This window comes from Anas platyrhynchos, chromosome 1 (genome assembly GCF_047663525.1).
Source record: "Anas platyrhynchos isolate ZD024472 breed Pekin duck chromosome 1, IASCAAS_PekinDuck_T2T, whole genome shotgun sequence".
Lineage (NCBI taxonomy): Eukaryota > Metazoa > Chordata > Aves > Anseriformes > Anatidae > Anas > Anas platyrhynchos.
The window spans coordinates 68,595,313-68,617,727 of record NC_092587.1 but is presented as its reverse complement, the minus strand read 5'-3'; the positions used below and the strand labels follow the sequence as shown (position 1 = coordinate 68,617,727).

At 38.8% G+C, this 22,415-nt stretch overlaps 1 protein-coding gene across 6 annotated transcripts in view; it reads right to left on the bottom strand.

Annotated features, from left to right (window-relative positions):
* The window catches only part of PDE3A (phosphodiesterase 3A), a 264,734-nt gene that overhangs the window by 127,410 nt on the left and 114,909 nt on the right, over positions 1-22,415 (bottom strand). The window contains exon 1 of one of the 6 annotated variants that reach the window (XM_072040713.1): positions 1,556-1,621. The exons of the other annotated variants lie outside the window; for them this stretch is intronic. The gene's annotated coding sequence lies outside the window, so the exon portion shown is untranslated. Of the gene's footprint in view, positions 1-1,555; positions 1,622-22,415 lie in introns of those variants that run through there. 6 annotated transcript variants of the gene reach the window in all.

The window sequence follows — 22,415 nt, the reverse complement described above, 5'->3', positions numbered from 1 at the left end:
CAACCTTGCCATTGCCTCCCACTCCCCCTCTCATGACTGAAGTGAGAGTGCCTCTTCTTGAAAGGAAAGGCAGTGAAGAGACTGGGCAAAAATCTCTCCTGCCTCTTCCTCCTCTTGTCTACACCCACACAGCCAGGGCAAAATTCTAGCAAGAAGCAAAGAATTGGGACAGGGAATGAATATATCATGTTTTTCTAGAGCATTACTTAAAGCTCATTATTTAAAACTTCACTCTACTTTGGACAGCTTGAAGTAGTACAAATAAATTAAGCATTATCTTTTGATTACTGCCATGGGCATGGTGATGTCATACAAGTCACATCTGGCTAGCCAAGGTCAGCTTGCACATTTTAACATAAGTAAATTCTATAATGCAAAAAAATCTGCCAACTTGCTCAACAGAGGCCACCTAAAATTATTTCCTTGACAAGACTGTGCAAAAGATACAAAAGGTCTTGATAATTATAGTTCATACAAACTATATATAATTATCAAGACCTATAAAAGGTCTTGATAATTATAAATTCTCTGGAGAAACACAAACTCTTAAGAGCAGGAAAACTTTTTCAAGCTGAAGATGCAGAACATTTTATTTCCCTGCTTCAAGATGCAGTAGGTAGGTATGTACTGCAGGGCTGCTGCTATAGTCATTCCCTAAAGATTGTTTTACATTTTTTCCCAATGAATTGCCTTGTGATGTTGGGATAAAACAACAACAACAACAAAAAGAATTCAAAGCAGCCAACCATACATCAGTACCTCTCTTGTCAGGAGAGATCATACTTTCCAAAATCAACATTTTTCTTCCCTCTCTCTGGTTTCACAAAAGGGAGGGAGTGTGTGGGGGGGTAATCTATCAAGAGTTTATGAAACAAAACAAGATAAGGCTGAATGTTTTTGGCTTTCATCTATACAGTGACACGTATAGGCTAAAAACAGTCCTTCATTTCTTTTGTCCAAGTCTGGAGCTGTTTGAGAGTCAAATTTGATTTGAAAAACACCGCTTCCACATTTTTATTCATTACATCACTAAATATGACTCTACAAACAAAGGAGCCTACATGATGCAAGCTAAAGCTCTTTGGAGGGGAAGACTGTTTCTTTTGGACTTCCTTACAAGTTTCTGAGGCCAACAACACAGTTGAAATTCAAGCGTTTGAAAACCCAAACATGGCATTTTCTTATTCAAATGCTCTATCTAGCACCAGCCCCCCAAGGAGGAGGGAAAAAGAGAGATTCTTCTCATCTCTCTCTCATTTTCAAATTTTTCTTCCTCTTCTCCTCCCCCCACAAAAGAACAGGAGAAACCTCCTCCCTTCCCTCCTTTTTGTGGGCAGGGATTGGGAAATAGAAACCTGAAGCAGTTTCCCAGCCCATTCTAAACATGTGGGCAGCCTGCTAACTTCTCCAGCTCTCTAGCTGGCTCTTTTCCATAATGAGCTCAGAAAACACAGAGCCATCCCTAAATATTACAAGAACCAGACTGTTCTGCTTCTGCAGACTCCATCAGTGAAAATGATGAAGCAAGACAGGAAAATATCCCTCCTTCTCCTACCTTTCATTTATAATTGACCTCTTTGATCCTCTCCCTGGAAGAGTCTGAACTTTTCCTTGAGGTAGGCCAGCCTAATGACAGGAAAAACAAAAACTCAATATTCACTTCAAGAAATGTCAAGGGTAAAAGAATGAAGTCCCTGAGCAAAAAGTGAAAGTGGAAACTTGGGAGCAGTAAGACTCCCAGTCTTCTAAAAGAGAACAAATCCATGACAATGTTGTCTTTCTTGCAAGCAAGCAAATCTCTCTGCAAATTTCTAGACTACTCAGTTTTGAATCTTACTTGCTAGAGAAACAAATAGCAACAACAATACTATTTTGTTGTTGTTATTGTATTTTTTTTGCCACTTTTTCTAGAAGGAACAAGGTGCATCCATGAGATAAGAGCCTGGGAGCACTCCTCAATGGCACCCAAGACACAAGGAGGTAGAAAAAAAAAAAGTAGCAAGTCTTCCTAGTACCACAGAGCCTACTAAAATCAATGCATTTGTCCAATATATTTTATCTTTTTACTGTGTGAAGACAAAAAACATGGAGATATACAAAGCTATTTCCTTGCTGCATTGGACTTCCAGAGAGCAGCTCACCACAACTGCAGAACACATGCAGCCACTAAGGCCCACAGTACTAGCTACAAATTTGGGGTTAATATGCATAATGACAAAGTCCAGAAGAGAAGCTGGTGCATCACTACCACATTTCAGTACGAACACAAGCACTCCTAAAGGAGCAAACAAGGCAGCATTTGGTCACAGACTGAAGCTTACAGTACCTACTTGTACCAACCATTCAGCATTCTGGAATCTCGCTTCTTTCAAATACAATTTTTAGCTCCTATCAATGTAAAGAAAATTCTTGCTCTCTGAATCTAAGGCTGATCTAAGGCTGAATCCATCAGGCTTAGAAACCCAAAGGTGGTTTTTGTTTGTTTGTATTTTTTTTTTTTTTTTTTTTTTTTTTAAGAAAACAGCACAATTAAAAGATTATAGGTGAATCTCAGTTTGGATTAAGTAGGAGTTTATTAAATGCTGAGAACCCATTTAAATATGTAATTTATTAAATAACAAATAATTTAGCTTGAAAAGGACCTCTGGAGGTCTTCTAGTCCAAGTGCCTGATCAAAGCACAGATTATTACCAATGTTAAGTTAGCTCAGGCTTTTGGTCCAGGTGAGCTTTCCATCTCCAGGGTAGATGTGACACAGGTGTTCCAGTGTTTTTAACTATGGTTAATATGAAAAATTCTATCTGATTTTCTCTTTCTCTACTGGTTTTCTACTGGAACTTTGTCATATATATCTTTGAGATAAACCTGGCTCCACCTTCCCTATAATCCTGTTTTAGGAAGCCTGAAGAGAGCAAGAAAATTCTTCAGCCTCTTCTCCCAGCCTTGGCCCCTTCACTGACCTAATCCTGCTCACGGACACTTCTTGCATGAACAGTGCATCACGGCAGCCTTAGGAGCTCTGGAGGGAAGGATCACTTCCGTCAGCTGGCCAGCTATGCTCTAGCAAGGGCAGTGGCTTCCTGGTGAGCCTCCATAGCCGGGTGGTGTGATGCTGACTCAGGGTCTGGTCTGACTCACTGCTGACTCATTTGCCTGGAACTGTTAGTGCCTTCTGAACTAATCAGTCAAGAGTGCTAATGGACTGCTGAAAAGGGAAGTTGCTACTTTTGTCCTCATTAATGTACCATGATTAACAGTATTCTGCCTACTGCTAATACCAGAGCACTTTGAGTGCACCAGAAGTGACTGATATTTATGACAACTGTCACAGAATACGTTTTCTTAAAAAAGACCAAAAAAAAAAAGTGTCAGGATTGGATGTAACAATGTCACCTATGCGATAACAAAAACTTTCCGTAAGAAGAACATGTAGCCATAAGGCTGACAGCTGTTCAACAGATATTGGACAAATGCCACAGTCCCATGAAAATCTATCCTTTTAAATTAAAGTGTTTCTTATTGTTACAAAATAAAAGAAAACCAGCACCCTGAAATAAACCTCTCTCCCTCCTACCTACAATATGCAACAAAACAAGAAAGCCACAACAACTATTCATCAAACAGAATATTTGCTTTCTAGCATACAGCCCCCAACTCTGCACTCAATCACAGTTTTGAACTTGTCGTAGCATGAATTAAGATGAAACACTTAAATTTGAATAGTAAATGCAATTATAGTCGAGGAAGAAAGCAAATGTTCAATCTACTGGCATCAGAGCTCCATCTACCTTCCTCCCTTCCAGAGCAGGCCCAGTTTGCAGAGCAAACTGCAATGTATTCATGCTCCCAGCTGTATCTTCCTAAACAGAGCCATACTGCTTTAGCTGCACTAAGGCAAGCATCTTTTTGTACTATGTAGAGAACATGCATGCAAGGCTTCAACATCATTCTGAAGAATGCCTCTCTTAGGTATCAGGTACAGTGTCACACTGTCTTTGTCTGAGTCTTTCCTTCCAGAATACCAAATATATTTTGAGGTTCTTTAACTAATCACTTAAGAAGGCAGTTAAAAACAGAAACAAACAAAAAAAAACAGGAAAAACAACAACAAAAAACACTTAAAAGTTTGAAAAGAAGGTCTTTCCTTTTAGTTTTGATACGTATAGAGAAAATACCTCTGACACAGGAAAAAGGTTACCATGTAAGAAGAGAAGTGCTGTGCTTCTTCAAAGCAAAGACTTGAGCTACAGCCTGGTGCTGTCTTTTTCTGCATATTATTCACAGAGACTCTTGGAGAATGAGAATGGCCTACTATTTCCATATTGATGCAATCCAGGCGAAGTTTTGTGTATTTCAAGTGATGCTAGGCATTTTCCACTGAGGAATTATACTCCAGATGTACTTCAACCAGATTTTTTCTTTTTCCCATTGCTCCCATATTACTTGAAATCAACTATGAGCAATACATGCTTCAAATCTAACCTACCAACAGAAATATTAAAAACAAACAAATAAAAACACACACACCAAAAACAAACAAACAAAAAAAACACAGAAAAAGTCCAAGCCAAGTTACTTCAGTGGCTGTCTTGGTGTGGACTACTTTCCAAGCCCTAGTGAGATAGACCATTTAATAACTCAAAATCATTGGCCAATCACCAGACAGAAGACTGAAGTATAGGACATTCAAATGATATTTTGCAGGCTGATAAAAGCCACTTTGCCTGTGGCTCCAGGCAAAGGAAAGAGTAATGCAGGTTTTTTTTCATGTAATGTCAAATCCATTTTAAAAAGGTGGCTTAAATTAATCTGTTTTACTCTGTTCTAAAATGCAATGGAAATTCCCTGACACTTAGGGTCTCAATTGAGAGAGAAATAAGAAACAGCTGAGCAGTGGTAACTTTTTAAACTGATACACTGAATGGTCAGTAAGTAAGCATCAGAGTGTGTTCCAACTGCAAAAAAATAAACAACTTTACTATCTGATCAGTCTTTGGTCTTCCGAACTGGCTCGTATAGAGAGGCACTGGTAGTTATTACTAAACTGTGTAACTGTCATGTAAAGCAGCTCCTCAAAACAGTGGAATTCACATGGATTAGGATCAATCAATTTAACTTTTAGTCAGACACAGCCTGATGGTTGGCTGGATTTCTTCCACAGAGGGCAGAAGACTGTGGGACCTGCACACAACTGACTGAGCCCACAGATCTCTAGGATTGGATGGTTCAGATGTTTTTTTTTTTTTTTTTTTTTTTTACTGCAACACTTGAAGGGTTCTTTTAAAATTAATTTTAACATGTTTTAATGACATTTTTAAACTGAACTGTAACAAACTTCCCAGAGTTAAAAGCCAGAATATGAGAATTTCCTAGACTTTCTCCACAAAACTGTCAACATTCTTCACTTTATATAGCAAAATGCCTTATAATCTTAAAAGAATGAACTGATACTCTATTTAAAATAGTAATGTCACCATGGTAACTCCCAAACTTACCATATCCCCCAGACCTGGTTGAATTGATGCTTATTTCCTTTGTGCTTTATCCTTAAACTGAAATTCCACTTGTCAGATCTTTTCCCCGCATCCCTGAGTCTTCTGCATAAAATAGTGTCCTCATATATATGATGTACGAATAGGACCTGATAAATAATTTTGTTCTCCATATTGAACAAAATAAAGAGCTCCTGGCATCATTCATTGAAATCTATATTTCAAAAATCTCAAATTTACATATATATTTATATATAAATATATTTTGCAAAGCAACTGTAGCTTTTAAATGCAATGCATGACACAACAGTGGTGCACACTCTATTGTTACAGACTTTTTTTTCCTTTCAAATATATCACATGTATTCCAACATATATCCCGATGCTGTATACTTCCCACTTCAAGCAAAGCAGACAGATGATCATTGACATGGTCATCCAGAAATTTATTATGCTGCCAGTCTAACTGCCAAGAGGAATTTGCGTTCAGCACAGATCCACAGGATCTTTCTTGTAAATTCAGCAGGCCAATAGTAGCTTCCAGGTCAGGTTATTTTAGGTACTCAAGCCTAAATCAGTTATCATCTTGGATATTGAGCAAAGTGATGATTCAACACTGTATTGAAAACCAGTATAAAGAGGATAAAAAAGGACTCACACCTTTATGGCACTTCATGTTGTGGAGGAGATTTGAGGAGATCATTGAAACTGAATGTTTCTTGAATGCAGGACATTTTGTTTCAAGACTAACTGCAGCACTGCAGTACAGCTGAGAGATCAGGGGAGTGAATAACTGAAGCCAGGTTAGGATCTGAGAAAAGGGACCTGAGAATCTGCCAGTTATTAGGAGATGGAAATGCCTTTTTCCCCTCCATTGAACATGAAAAAGTTTTGGCAGTCAGCTCAAATGTAGCTCATTTTGTCAGGCAAATCCCATCTTTATAATCACAACAAGGTATCCAAAAACATAGCTGGAATCGAACTGTTATGGACATGTGCTGGCAATCAAAGGAGTATATGCCTTCTGTACAAAACCCTTTTCAAGAGTCCTTCCCTGTCTTCAACACAACCTTGTGCCACCCTCATCTTTTACACCAACAAGTTACCATTTTTCCTTTAGCAGATCCCATTCCAAGACTGGGCCAACTTCCCAGTATTTGTTTGCTATAAGCGATAAGCAGAGTTTGCTGAGTACATACATGCCTACTTTTGCACACACGGGTGACAATCCATTTTGCCAGGCCAACTTGCCAACCAGCAAAACACAGATACTGAAGACTACCAGAAAGGAAACTTCTGGGTGGTACTGAAACTACTAGCAGAAACACTGCTTTTCATTATTTTGGGGTGGGAGGTGCAGTGGTGGTGGATGAGGGTGAGAAGCAGGGAGCTGGCCACTTCTGTAGAGAAGGTTCAAATTTTTTTTTAGGATATCGGATCACTGCTATTATTCCTTTCTGTTGGTATCTGAAAACATCACATTGATATACTTAACTATGAAGTAACTATATATTTACCAGATGGTTATTAAATTATTCATTCTAATATTTAGAATAGCACATAGCTTTCAAGTGGCAAGGTAAGGATTGTCCCATAACTGATGAGGCTGTTGTAGACACTTAGCACGCAATGACAGATAGATGCGTCTGACAGGCAGCAATATAAGGACTCAGAGCATCCCTTATTTCCCATGCTGACATTTTTTCCAGTAAAAAAAAAAAAAAAAAAAAAAAAACCTCTTCTAAATGAAATAAGGCCAATAAAGAAACCAACATTACTAGAAGTCTAGCCTTTAAGGGAAAAAGAAAAGCTGGGAAAGTGAGCAATTTTTTTAATATGACTGGGTGACATCTTAAGACTGGACTGTGGTGCCAATGAATTGGGTATCGACGATTTCTTGTATGAATAAATTGTATTACATCACAAAGGAAATAAAGAAGTGCTTAAATAAAATAGTCAATCAGGATTTTATTGCACATTAGAGGGCTCAGTTTGTATGTGCACGTTCATGGACAAGCACACACTGACTAGCAGAGGCTTAGAAACAGAAAAGCACTCATACCTATATATGGCTCTGTTAAACAGTGCTGCAAATAAGTGCAAAAACAAATATAGTAAAATATATGGAACGACTCATATGCTGAACAAAATAAAAACACAGACAGATTGGAGTGTTTCCCACTAAAACAGAATTCATTCCTGAGGTATTAATTTCAATGGAAATATGCTTTTTCTCTTATTGAATTTAATAAGGAGATCTGCCAGTTATTACAAACGCAGAAGAAACAGCTACCCTGAGAGACTGAGCCGGTCAAGAACATTAAATCCCATAAGTCTCAGAAGGTTTGTCACTTGTAATAAAATGCTCAGACACTGTCTTAGCAATCAAAGTGATTCATAATAACTATTACACTGTACATCTAAGAATGCTGGAAATAGGATGTAGAACTTGCCAGCTCACAGATATCAGGTCAAATCTACCCCAGGTCACAAGCAGCCAAAATCATTACCAGACTGATAACCATTTTGTGGCTCCTGCAAAACAAGTTAGGTAAGTCTACACCATATAATTACAACATTGTGCAAGGCTACAGGAGCCAGCTCAGGTACGGGAAGCTGCCTTGCCACGTCAGTGTGGTACAGTGTCCAGGCTAATTAGCGGCTGCTCGGGTCACAGTTATGCTGCTTCCAAGACCACAGCTGTATTCCTGCATGGCACTTCACTGTCTAGACACACAAGCTCATTCAAAGCTAGGTCTCCTGGCCAGCCCTCCACAGCTCAGAGCAGAAAGGTCTCTAGATCATTAACAGCCCTCACTGCATTTGCCCTGGCTCTGCTCAGGAGCCCTGACCCAAGCAAACTTGCAGAGGATGGAGCAGATGTGAACCCAGCCCATGACACTTCCCCAAAATGCCCTCTGCAAAACAGGCATATGATACAGTGCAGCAATGAAAATACAGCTGTTCAAACTTGCTCCAACTTCCCAGTGTTGCAATAAGACAGTCTATGCTGCTGGCCAGCCCGTTTTCACGAAAGCTACAGATCCTAGGTAACACTTGTAAGAGGCATGATAACTTCTCTGCTGGAAATGTTAAAGAATGTTGCTGTTCTACTTTACATTATAAAAGGCAGGAACTAGAGGGTAATACTGTGGGCATACAGGAGTGCCTCAGGCACTTTCAATTAACCTGTGCATTGCGATATCCTTACAAGAAAAAACACCAATTTAGCAGTTGACACTTGTTAAGAAACCAGTGAGGTATGTAACTGGTACTGGAGACCTTGTCATTCTTTGCTCTGGCCATTTTATTGCATGCTAGATTTCAAAGGAAAGGACAATTTCATTTCTGCTCTCTGTTGGTAATGATGCAAATGTGGTAATGATACAGTATTGACCATTTCAACTAATTAACCCTCAAAACTGAGGAAGAGCAGACATTTGCTTGCTCTACTGAGCATTGGAGTAAAGCAACAGATGACAACCTTATGTCTCAGTGCCTTGTAGCACATCTCTTAATAACAAAGATGAAGATGACACTCAAAGTGACAGCACAAATTTATGCCATTAAAAATCTCATATCTGATGCTCTCTAAACACAGTTAAAAAAAAAACATTATTTCAATTGATGAGTACAGCAGGAGTCAGGAAGTAAGATGTACCCTACCATAATAACAGAAAGGCATTTCAAACTTGGAAAAAAAAAACAAAAACAAACACCACCATATTGTAGCCATATTTTAATAATTGCTTTCTATATGAAATTTAATCATAACATAAAATCACACCTTTAAATATTTGTAAGATGAGCTTTCTTTTTAAGAAAAAGAAATAGTTATGGCTCCTAGGCTTAATTAAATTACTCATCTTTGCACCCAGAGCTTCAGAATTTTAGCTAAATGAAAATGCATATGCAGCTAATTTTGATAAAAATGAAGCAATAAATAAGGTGCACAAAAAAAACCAACAAGAAGAAGTTAAGATCCAATGGAAATTTTGGAAAGACTAGTGTTTTAGAAGATTTAATTAGAGATCTTAAAGTTTTACCTGCCAGTATTTCTACAGCATATTATTCCCTTTCTATCTTGAAGTCGAACAGCTGCTTCTAGAACTTCACCTTTGTTGTTGTTGTTGTTTTTTTTTTTTTAAACAGGCTTCCATCCCTCTTTCCAAATTTTAACTCCCCTGTAGAAAGTTTCCTACATCCAGCTCTAATTATAAAGGACAGCATTTATCTCAGCACTTCTTAAAGGAATAGTTACAGCAAGCTTCATCCAAAAGTAAAGTTCAAAAGGGTCAAACTACAAATCATTCACACAGATGCAAAGAGAGGCAAAATAAAGCACTCATGAATTTAATAAGCTGCATATGTACACATGAGTGCATTCCTCCCAAATTAGGTTTGATCTGGGTAGCAAAATTAGTTTAAAGAATTTCAGAGACTGGTCATCGACGCATATATATACATAATTACAGCAGGAGAACTAAGCAAGTTACATATTGCCAGTCCATGTAGAAGTGGACAGTGAGAGATTTATTCCAAAGACAAGGCTGATGCCACTCTTCTCTCAACCATCTCTCTGTTTCATATATCTCTCTAACAAAACTTAAAATCAATTATGATTAAAATGAGCAAGAGCCAGTTACAACCTATCCTGTGGAATCAGATTCAGAGTTCTTGATTGCACAAAATTATGCTACTATGCTGGGGGTCACACCATGGTCACCTCTAAGTCAAATGACGAATGACAGGAATCTCTAAGTTACCTAAGGTCACGTACCCCGGCCTCAGATCAGGATCACTTACAGTGTTTACGTCCTTGACAGACACTCAGTTACCTCTGTTTGACAGCACTGCTTCCAGTGCCAGTGCAAGTAATCCTGTTCCCTACTAGTTTACACAATAGATTATTACTTCCTATTTGTGGGAGCCTTTTAAAGACTCATGCTACCCCTCCAGCTTTTTTTGACTCAGCTTAAATTCTGTCAATCTTTCTTCAGAGGTCATGTTTTCTTTATCTCCAGTCATTTTAAGTGCTTGCCTCTGGACTTCGGTTTATATCTTTCATGGAGCATGGGGCCCAAATTAGACAGAGACCATTTGAAGCCAAATAACTTCAGAGCAAACCAGAAAGGTTATGTGATTTGTCTTGCTGACACAACAGTTTAGTTTAGGTATTCATTATGGCACTAACCTTTTTCACAACCACATAACATTATTTTTCCATGTGCAGGCTGTGATCCACAATAAACCCAGATATTTTTTTTTCTAAATAGCAGTTCCGAGCAAATTGTTCCCTCTCCTCATTACTGTTGTCTAGCTACAGTAATCTGCATTTATCAAACTGAGCTGTGATTCATTTTCCACACTGCAACTGTAACCTGCCTAGATCAGTTTTGAAATTTAAACCTGGTCTGCAAGGGATTGACGGTCTCTCTTAACTTCACGTGTTCTTCAAATTTAATGATCATTCTCTGAAGTCTTTAATTTACATAGCTTATGAAAACACTGAACACCTACATCAGCTGCTGTTTTCTTCCTTTTATCCATTTAGGTGCTTAAACATCCTTTGACTCCTTTGTTGCAGTGTATTTTTGAGAAATGAATGTCTAAAACTTCTTGCCTCATCTACTTGCCCTATCTTCATATACAGATTCTAACACTAATCTACAGGTGTCTCACCTGTGGTCACAAAAATGGTTTCTAACAGACCTAGCATATCTTAGCATGAAATTTATCAAATCAAGTTTACCACAAAACATCTGAATGCTCTCTAACCTTCCTTACATTATGGTGTCATCTGTGGTCTCATCACATTAATTGTGTGAACCATCTTCCATGCAACTGACCTTTTCTATAAACATGGTCAGAATAAATTTCAGAAATCCTGGCAGTGTCTATCAAGTGCTCTGCCATTCCACAGAGAAGTGAATTGACTCTTTAGTTTCTCTGAACACTTAATTATCATGACTCATTGCTATTTTGGCTGTAACTGGCTAGCTTCCTCTTATTTTTTGGCTTAGCTGTTCTGTTTTTTTTTTGTTTGTTTGTTTGTTTGTTTGTATCCACTTGTAGTCCATTTCCCTGATTGACCTTAGCTGCTTGACTCAGTTTCCATGTCCTGTATATGTGTGTATACACACAAAACTCAACATTTTTTACTTTGCTATCATTTGTTCTCATTTATGTTGGTTTGCTGCCTGGATATGCTCAATCCTTTTCCTCCTATTGACTGCAATCATATTGGAGAAAGTATGCCTTCTAGTTACTCTCCATCTCCTAAAATGAAAAGCATGTCAACCACTTGGTATCCCCTCATGCACCTAGGTAATCAGAGATATATATTGCAAATTGGGCTGCCAGTTGTTCAGAAAAATCTTATCCATCCCATCTGTCTGACAGTGATCAGTGTACATTCACCATAATACATTCTACATTTTTTTCTCCTTTAATTGACACACAAAGAATGTGGGTAAAGTCTCTCTTCCTATACACAGGATCTCAGAACAAGTACATAACTGATATACAAAGATGTAACCCTATGCTCTGCTTGTCTTTCTTAAGCCAAATAAGACTTTTAATATTAATATTCTGTTAAAATTACTTACTACATCATATTCCTGCCCAGGACCATATATCTTTCAGTCATCCTTTTTTTTTTTTTTTTTTAATGGAACCCCCTCTCATTATGTTAATAAGCTCATGTGTAAAGCACCTCCCTCCCCCCAACCCTCCCCTTTTATTTTCCTCCTTTAATACTGAAAGATGCACTTATTTTTTATTCAACAAGCCAGAGCTCATCTGGGAATTTTGGTTGAAGCAATTGACATTTTATCAAGATCAGTGTGTGCCACTCACACATTTATTACAACAATAATTTCAAAGTTACAAATGAATTGCTAAGTGCTACAGACTGCAGCAGAGAAATGAAATCAAGAGGATGAGTAAGAAATGAGAGAAGAACATGCCAACAGATAAGTTAGATGCACAGATTAATGCTCACCACAACTCTGATGCTCTTGTTCTATTCTCTATAGCAATGATGAGTACTATTGTCAATATCTTCAATAGGATTACAAGCCAAATGTATAATCTGATAACTGCGGTAGTTTGGAATTGGCTGACACAATGCCTTTGAGATTGCACTGCAATGTTCTGGTTTTGATAAGGCAAATTTAAGTTGGGAAAGATCAAAGCTGCTGAATTATCCATGTTATCATTGTTCCCAATATATCACTAACGGCTCCTCTTCCCACAGTAGTTAGTTTATATTACCTTGGTATTGCATCACAGCTTTCAAGAAACACTAGGTGAAACAGAGTGCAATTTTAAATTACCACATAGGTATCAGTGCAGCATCTGTGACCTGAAAGATAATTAGCCAGTAATTCCAGGACAGGAAGGCATCATCATTTCCTGTTAAGTTCACAACATGGATGCAATACACAGCTCAGCTCCTAAGAGATTGTATTTCAAACAGTCCCCTTCCTGCACCATGAGTCAGTCAGCAGTCCCATACTGTCAGAATAATTAGTCACAGCTTTTTGTTCTTCAATGAAAATGTACAGGCTAACAGCTTGATTTTAATTCCCCACTGGAACAAGTAACTAATTATGACCCGCATTACAAGTTAGCTGCAATAATTTAATAGGGTATTTTTAGAGATCTGACAGACCTCCAAATTGTGTGTAAACAGACCGCTATGAATGCTTGAGAAATTAGATTATAAACTTAAAAACCTCCTACAGAGCAAGATGAAGACCCACTATGTACATGAGTACCTTACCAGAAAAAATTTCAGAGATCCTTATCACTGTGTTTAATAAAGCTAACAGTTCTCTATAGCTTCTGACCCAAATAAATCATTAGCTGGTCAAAGACAAATGCAACTTTACTGAATGGAAAAGGATCACTAAAGAAAAATAAATAAATAGTATGAAACAAAATGAAGCTCTTGAGGTCTCAGACAAGAAAATGGTAATTCTGTGTTATTATCTTAAAAATACAGATTTCTATCATCATGGGAGGGAGAAGATAAAGAATCTTTAGGCTTTGACCCTAACAGCTGATGGCCAACTAACATGATAAATATCCAACGAACTGGACTGATTGCACTTCAAGCTTGTTAGTACTACTGCTTAAAACAGATAACACCAAAGAAAAGTCACTGTTGGTACTTGAAAGGTCACTTTCAAAGAATAATAAGAGAGTTGTGGGGAAAGGAGAGGCAGATTCTCTTATTTAGCATTATTTTAAGAAGTGGAAATCGGAGGGCATTATCTAGAGAACCGCTGAGAGAAAATATATGCAAGTTTCATAGTTCAGCAGAAACTGTTATTTAAGTTAACAATCACATTGCTACACATTGTGACTGATCTTAACAAATTGAACAGAAAGATTGAAATCATTCCAGAATTTACTATGGAGATAGAAGGATTTGTGCTCCTTCAGTCAATGTTCACATGATGCAAAAAGGGATTTGCAGATCAATTCTGAATTCCTAAGAGCCTTAAATATCTCTCCTTTCACTTGCTTGGCTATGTGACAAAAGCATGACCAAGACTATATTGATGTGCTTCACTTCTACATTCCATGGAAAACTTACTACTTTCTCAACAGAAATGCAGTGGGACATATTTCCTGACTTTTACTCACAGAAATGAATCTATTTCTTTTCCAACTTTTTTCACACTTTCCTTTTGCACCTGCTCAGACCCACTTTCTTCTTCTGCAATATGTGAAAAACTATTGTGCATGCCATGTGGAACACATTTGAGAACTCTTGGGTCCAAAAGCTCAACTACTACAAGCCATTCATTTAAAGAGCTGAGCATCACTGTTCTCTGAACTTCAGAGGCTCCCCAGCTATTCACACTGCTGTACTGATGATTCCCACCCCAGTGGAAAACAGGATTCCCCAGTTGTCAGCAAAAGACAATTTAATAAGGTTAAACAATTTAATCCAAGAACAGAAAAATTAACAGCACAGTGAAATAAGTTAGGTACTACAAAGGCCACTGACACAGCAACTTTATTTATTAATAAGACTAAACATTTTAGATAATTATATAGTGATTTGACATTATTAGCTTATTCGCACACTGAATACTTCCCCTTCAAAACAAAACTTCTCCCTCTTCACAAAGCTGACCTCTGAATAATCCAGCAGAATCATTTGCCAGCCAGACCCACAACCAGTCTTCTGGCCCCCCATTTGTTCAACAGGCACCACAGTCCCTCCAAATGGCGAAATACAATAGATCTGAGATGCATCCACCTGGAGCTGCTCCTGCTCCCAGCATGGGGCACCGGCACCTTCAGAGCTGCTGAGGTGTGGGAGCCCAGCTGGAATGTGCACAGGAGCATGCTGCAGGCATCACTGCTCCTGGCTTTGCCTGCTCTGTGTCAACTGGGCAGAGATATGTCCTTCTGTCCCTCAGTGTCTCCCTGGGAAGACCAACAGACAGGTCCAAGTCAGGACTTGCTACGAGCACCATTTCCCCAGACTCACATTCTTCAGGCTACAGAATCCCCCCATGACACTCAGTGACAGAGAACTGGCCATCTTGTTCAACCAGCATTGGGTACTGGGGTGTTTACTGCAAGGTTTGCAACAGGCAATTGAAATAGAAATAAAAATAAAATACAAAGGAGATGGAACAAAGGCTCTAGATAAGGCAACCCTCTTCTCTCCTGCCTTGTCACTAGGGGCTATCGCAAAGCATTGATGCAGCAGTGTACTCCCAGGAGGTACCCGAAATCTCCAGGTATGATCAAAATGTCTTTGGACAGCACAAGTGAAGGAAAGAGCAACTGAAAAGGATGCCTCACCTAGTACAAACCTTAAAAAAATCTAGGGGAGAAAGGAAATTGTTGCTGATAAGATGCTTTTTATCCCCTTGCACACATGAACTTTCCATTCTGCTCAGGAAAGTTCTTACATAAGGAGAATGAGCTTCAAATAAGATATATGCCTAGATAAAATGTTCTGCTTTCAGACCTTTTTTCCAAGATGTTAAGCTTAAACAAGAAAACTTTACTGTAAGAAGAAAATCTGGTTGCCACATTTATCGTTCATCACAGGCTCCTCAGAAAGCTAAACTCTGAATACTAAACTCTGTATTCTTACATGTAGTTCTCCTGGTAATGTTGCAGAGAAGGAAGAATGCAGCACCTGACATACAACATGTATGCTCATGACTCCACAGAAGTCTCAGAAATGCAGTTTATTTTGTAACTTGAACATTTGCATTCTTGAAACCAGGTATATGCAATTATTCTCATTCATTAGAATTGAAGTCCCTAGAAATTGTTCAACCCATTAAATATAGCTCAAGGCAGTTTACTATACATACAATTGACAATAAGATTTAGGTGACCTTCAGCTTCCTGAAGCTTTTTTTTTTTTTTTTTAACTCCTTTTAATATGAATTTACAAAAAGTTCTCCAAGGGCACAATTCAGAAATTATAGTTTTATCAGAAACTGTATGATTAGATTGGCTTGGATTACTTTCTTAAATAAATAAATAAAAATCTGTATTTAATTTATTATGTAAGTCAGACTGGTGACAAAGAAAATTTGTTCCCTGAACATACAGCCTGCCGCTATCAACTTTTGATCAGAAGTTAGCCATATATTATTTCATTCCACTTCGTTTATCTTTCCCTCTCTGTGGTTGTTGCTGAACTATCAAAATATGTGACACGCCACTAATCGCAACTTTCTATCTTTATATGTCAGTTCCTTTGCTCCTTCCAGGACATCTGCAGATGCAGATTCCTATATACATTAAAAACAAACAAACAAAAAATGAGTGTGTAAACTTTTACTATTTAGACATCAGAGCATCTTTCTGCACAGTTGTCATGTCTGTTCTGGTTCAGCATTCTTAGTAGGTTTGGGAAATCAGCACTTGCCATGTCAGTAACACTCTCAGCAAAAGAAGCAATGAAAAATTTTACACCTTTTGAATTTGTCACTAGCTTTGCTTTCCTGGGCTGAAAAGCCATCTTTGTCCCATTTTGCTGGAATGCAATTATTCCAGGCTACCTTGCCTCACCTGTACGCAGGCCAATTTATCCGCTTTCACCCCAGACTCAGGTATCAGACTCCACACAAATTCTATCTTATCAGCTTTCCAGGCTCAAGTTACTTTTTGTGTTCTTTTAAAGTATTTGATTTAACTTGTAAAAATACCCCTTGGAATGTATTTAATACTGGTCTCTAGAGATACAGCTTCCCCTTTGCTGCCTCTTTCTATTTGCATGGAGCAAACCTTAACACTCAAACTCTGCTCCCCACACGGGCTGACCTTGGCATGTTCAAGTGACCCAAGTGAAAAGAAAAGGCCTCTGCATCAGACATGTGAGAAGCCGCTGCATAAAGGATGAAAAAAGGTACTTGCCCTGCAACCGGTAGTACTAGGGAGATAAGGCATGGTCAGACAGAAGCCACAGCAGTGCAATTGATAAACCAGCTATCTACTATAGTTATTAGATAGTGCATGAATCCAGTATTTCAGCCACTCAGAAAAACATGCTGGCTCTGCTTTTTTGATTTAACACTATCCAGAAATCACTCAGTCTTCCATTTCTTTAAAAAATGGTCAAATACTCAGCAAGATTTGGACAATGCTCTGCTGCCACTGGGTTATCAGAAAGTGCTCCAAGACTGACCTTCTCCCAGGAAGGCTGAAACATCTCTGCAGTCCGGTAATGTTGGCCAAGTTATGCAAGCAATGGAGATTCTCTTTAAGGACCAAAATCACCAAACTAATATTTTCACAACAGTATCCCTAGGTTAAGACCATCATACAATTCAGCGTAAAGAAAATCTCCCTGAAGTGAACCACCAATACGCAACATAATCTTTTATTGTACCAAACTGGAAATTGTCCTATCTAATAAAAACATGGCTCACAAGAGAGACATGTGGCATATTCCTACGATAGAAATTGTCTTCACTGAATTAATATCAAGCTATATCAAGTGCCAATGGCACTATCATTATGGCTTCTAACTTGTCTCAGAAATAAGTTAGAAAAAAATAATGGTAAAAAGGACTATCTAGCTCAACATTCCTGCTATCCACAAGCTGAAACATACCAATGATAAGTAGCAAGAGGTCTGGTGAAAGACCACTGTGTGTAGAAAGCTGAAGAACAGAAAGAGTATAATGGGAACCCAATCCCAGGTTGCTTCAAAGGACAGTGAAAGAAAGTGATTCACAGAGCTAGGTTTCAAGCATTTGCACGTTTCAAGTCAAGCGTGTAACCACTTACTGGTGCAATTCTCTTAATTAGCATAAGCAAAACCATACATAATACATGCGCATATAGAATAGTTTGTGTGTTTAAGATAATTTTTGGTTTCTCTTTAAAGGAATTCAATCACAGTTGACCCTTCAGGACTGCTAGTAGGTGACCTTATGTAGCATCTGTGTTGCAATGCCTAGATGTGTTCCTAGGGTGAGCTAAGGATAGGAATTAAGCTTCAGCTCTGAATTTCCTGGCTTTTTTCAGCTCATGTCAGCCCTTATTGTTATTTCCACATAGGGAGAGGAAGGTGCGATTAAGAGAAAGAATACTGTTTCTCAGCTTGACTGTTTCTTGGCAGTTGGTGGATTTTGCTAAAACCTTATCAGAATAAACCTCTTTCTTGCTTCTGTGGCATGCAGAGGAAGCATTTTCATCAACAAAAAAAAAGGATAGGCTGTAAATGAACCATTCCCCTGCCCAGCACTACAGGCAGCTTCCCTGTCTGCAGGGGCTTGATCCCTGCAACCTGCACGCAGGAAAGGAAGACAGAACTTGAGTCTCTTTGAAATAGCCCTTTTCTGAAGTTCAAGCAGGTTGTGTGAAATAAAACACACTATCACACAGGCTGGCAGGTGATTCATTTCCAGCTCTACCACTGTCTCATTTTTGTCTTTCCTGGAAATACAGCCTCCCCAGTATTTTTTTTCTTCTTTTTGTCCTCCCAGAAACACAGCTAATATTTATTCAATTGTAGATGCCTGTATCTCCAAACAACAAAAAGTGAAAAACATATTATGAACAATATCAAAGTCTACAGACAATGCCTGTTGTTCCTAGTAGGCAATAAAGGAGGCCAAGAAATTAATCACTGTCTGCTATCTGCACTTAAAAAGTGGCAATTATTGATAAATGTGTTCCCACTTCAAGCACATTACTTGGAACCGCGGCTGGTGAGAAGTCTGGACTACTACAAAACCCTAAAACATTAACTGGTCAAATAGCTTTTTAAACCAGAGCACAAATACCGAGCTCACTAATTGAAAAGATGACGTCATTGGACTGATTTATGATAGGCACTGCTGATGTTTAGATTAGGAAAATTTACTTGAGATGGCCAAAGTAAACTTCATGGCCTTTGTTTTGGATACTTCAGTTTATGAATCTGTCATTTAAAAGAGCCATTAGAAATAAACAGATACATAGCGATATAAGCTATTGAAGGGGTTGGGTTGGGGCTGGTACTGGTTTTTTTTGTTGTTGTTTGTTTGTTTTTTAAGCTCACATATGACTGGCACAGCAGTGCTGCCCCCAGGCTCCCACTCTTTTTCCCCCACTATATTTAAAAAGTTTTCAATTTATCTTTCTGCCTACAATATCATTAAAATGATAGCAGCATATGCATTTTACGATATGCATCCGCTTGGTGATCCAGCAACTAAAGATTAGGGAATACTCTCAATTCCAAACAGATGGGCTGAAAAGCTTCTCCCCCTATCACTGATATTCCCTACCCCACAATTCAGGTAGTTTCCACAGACTTCAAGTTTACCAATGGCTGAAATGACTTATAGTCAAGAGTGGTGAGTGGTGAATTAAAACAGTTGTGATGCTTGAAATTATTATTGGTTTACAGAATTCAATTACAAGTCATTTTCTTTTCTTAGCAATTTTAGTTTTTGGCTATGCAATATATTTGACATTTACTGCTCTCTCCCAGCTGCAGACCCAACAGCAAGCATATTTTAAGTCACCCTGTCCCCAAACCCTGGGACCTTCCTTATTTCTTTGTGCAACTACAAAATCTATGCCCTCCCATACACTCCAAAACAGACTGCATTGAAACAGGGCCAAGAACAGAAGCAACCATCCCCACAACAAGAGGAAGAAACTAATCCAACATCAAAATGCCAGACACTGCTGTGCATACACGAAGAGACAGATTAATACAATAAACTGAACTTGTTCTGCTTTTACATAGGTTTACCTGTTTAACACACATAAATGAAGTTACTGTGTAAAAAAAAAAATCATTGTCCAGCTAAATGAAGGAGACTATAAATCCACAAATAACTCTTGTCACTATTGATGTCAGTGGATCTAAAAAAAATATTGTAGGCAAAATATTGATAGGCAACGTATAGGGCTCAGCTGTTCAACATAAAACAGGAATAAAAGGCATAATAAAAAAATGCTTGATTGTTCCTGTGGGCTTTAAATAAAGTTATCTATAAAGACTACCTACTGGGACTTGAAACAATTATACACTGTTTTTGGTATGATTGTGGCAGAAGGATAAATATTCAGAAGAACAAATGCAGGACTAAATAGAAAAGTAGTAAATACCATAGTTGCTTCGTAAGAAGGACAAGGGAAAAAAAGGAGTAAGGGAATACGGAAAGCAGCTGAAGGAGGACATCTGTTTCAACCATTTCACAGGAAAACAAAAGGAGAAATTATCTGGTACGTAGATTGGGAGGCAAAGCTCTTGCATATGGTGAGACCCAAAACTCCATTAGTCGTGGCCAGAACAAGGAGACCATGAACTAGATTCTTGATAAGAATCATAGATTATCCCTGGTTAAGTCTAATCATATTACTACTGCAACAACAAAAGCAAAGCATTACCTTATAAAAAGGACATTTTAAAGGACATTTTTTATTATCTTATATGCCACTCCACAAACTTATGGAAGAGTTTCAGGTCTATCAAACTCCATCCCTGCCCCAAAATAATTAGATACATCCTGATTTTAAAAGGGTCCTAGCATCCAAACAAAAATAAAATACAGAAAATATAAAATAATAGATATTGTACAGCTTTGTGTTTTCCACAATAATCATAGAATCATAGAATATCCTGAGTTGGAAGGGACCCTTAAGGATCATCAAGTCCAACTCTTGACACCGCACAGGTCTACCCAAAAGTTCAGACCATGTGACTAAGTGCACAGTCCAATCTCTTCTTAAATTCAGTCAGGCTCGGTGCAGTGACCACTTCCCTGGGGAGCCTGTTCCAGTGTGCAACCACTCTCTCTGTGAAGAACCCCCTCCTGATGTCAAGCCTAAACTTCCCCTGCCTCAGCTTAACCCCGTTCCCGCAGGTCCTGTCGCTGGTGTTAATGGAGAAAAGGTCTCCTGCCTCTCGACACCCGCTTACGAGAAAGTTGTAGACTGCGATGGTCTCCCCTCAGCCTCCTCTTCTCCAGGCTGAACAGGCCCAGTGCCCTCAGCCGTTCCTCGTACGTCTTCCCCTCCAGGCCTTTCACCATCTTTGTAGCCCTCCTCTGGACACTCTCCAACAGTTTCATGTCCTTTTTATACTGTGGTGCCCAGAACTGCACACAGTACTCGAGGTGAGGCCACACCAGCGCAGAGTAGAGCGGGACAATCACCTCCCTCGACCTACTAGCGATGCCGTGCTTGATGCACCCCAGGACACGGTTGGCCCTCCTGGCTGCCAGGGCACACTGCTGGCTCATATTCAACTTGTTGTCTACCACGACCCCCAGATCCCTCTCTTCTAGGCTGCTCTCCAGTGTCTCATCGCCCAGTCTGTACGTGCAGCCAGGGTTTCCCCGTCCCAGGTGCAGGACCCGGCACTTGCTCTTATTGAACTTCATGCGGTTGGCGATCGCCCAGCTCTCCAACCTATCCAGATCCCTCTGCAAGGCCTTTCCACCCTCAATCGAGTCCACAACTCCTCCAATAATCCTGAAATATCTGTGCCCACTGTCTGTAGATTTATCTATGGACCTCCACACACTGCAGTAGCTTATGTGAGTATACATTGTACTCACTCATTTACCAATGCCATTGTGCATTGCCTACATTCTCAGTATGCACTCACGGCATGTTATTCAAAGTATCGCCATAGTTTACATTATGTCAGAAAAAAAAGAAACCAATGAAAACAGCAATGACCCAAGAAATACTAGGTTGCAAGTGTTAAAAGAGTACATTCTCTTGGTAGGCATATCAAATTAATTTAAAGCCTCTGCCTTCCAGATGTTTCACCTTACTCTTTAAAGTATGTGGCACCACAAAACAGTATCACTTGTAAGCCATGCAAACGAACATTCTGTTGATCACAAAAACATCAAATATTTTTGGAAATTATCAAAGAAGTGTTGCCATTTTGAATTTGCAAAGACATTCCTCTGTCCTTGATGTGGGATCTCTTCAAGCATAAGGGAGAAGGTGTATGTGTGTCTACTGTAGGAACGTGAGTGAAAGGAAACTAGTAGCTGGCCTTGCAATGACAATAGAGACATATAAAATACACTGCAAAAAAAAAAAAATCTACATTTACTGAATAATGTTAACAGTAATAGTTTTGTTTGTTTGTTTGTTTTTTAATAAAAAGGGAAGTTTCCACCTTATTATAAATGCCATCAAAAAGCAAGCAGACTTCAAAATTCCCAGCTTTTTATAATCCTTAGGAGAATTTAAATCAACAAGTAATTTCTGGGAATTTTAGATAAGTTCAGCACTAACCAACAGAAAGGAAAACAGACTTGTCTGGAGAAGCTTTCTTCTACCCATTGAACCGCAGTGGCATTTACAATGTCTTGTAACAAGTAAAAGAAACTTTGCTTGACTTCAGTGGTTGGGACTGAATTTTTAATTTATATTAATCAATCTTCTTGCCATGTCCTGATACAGTAC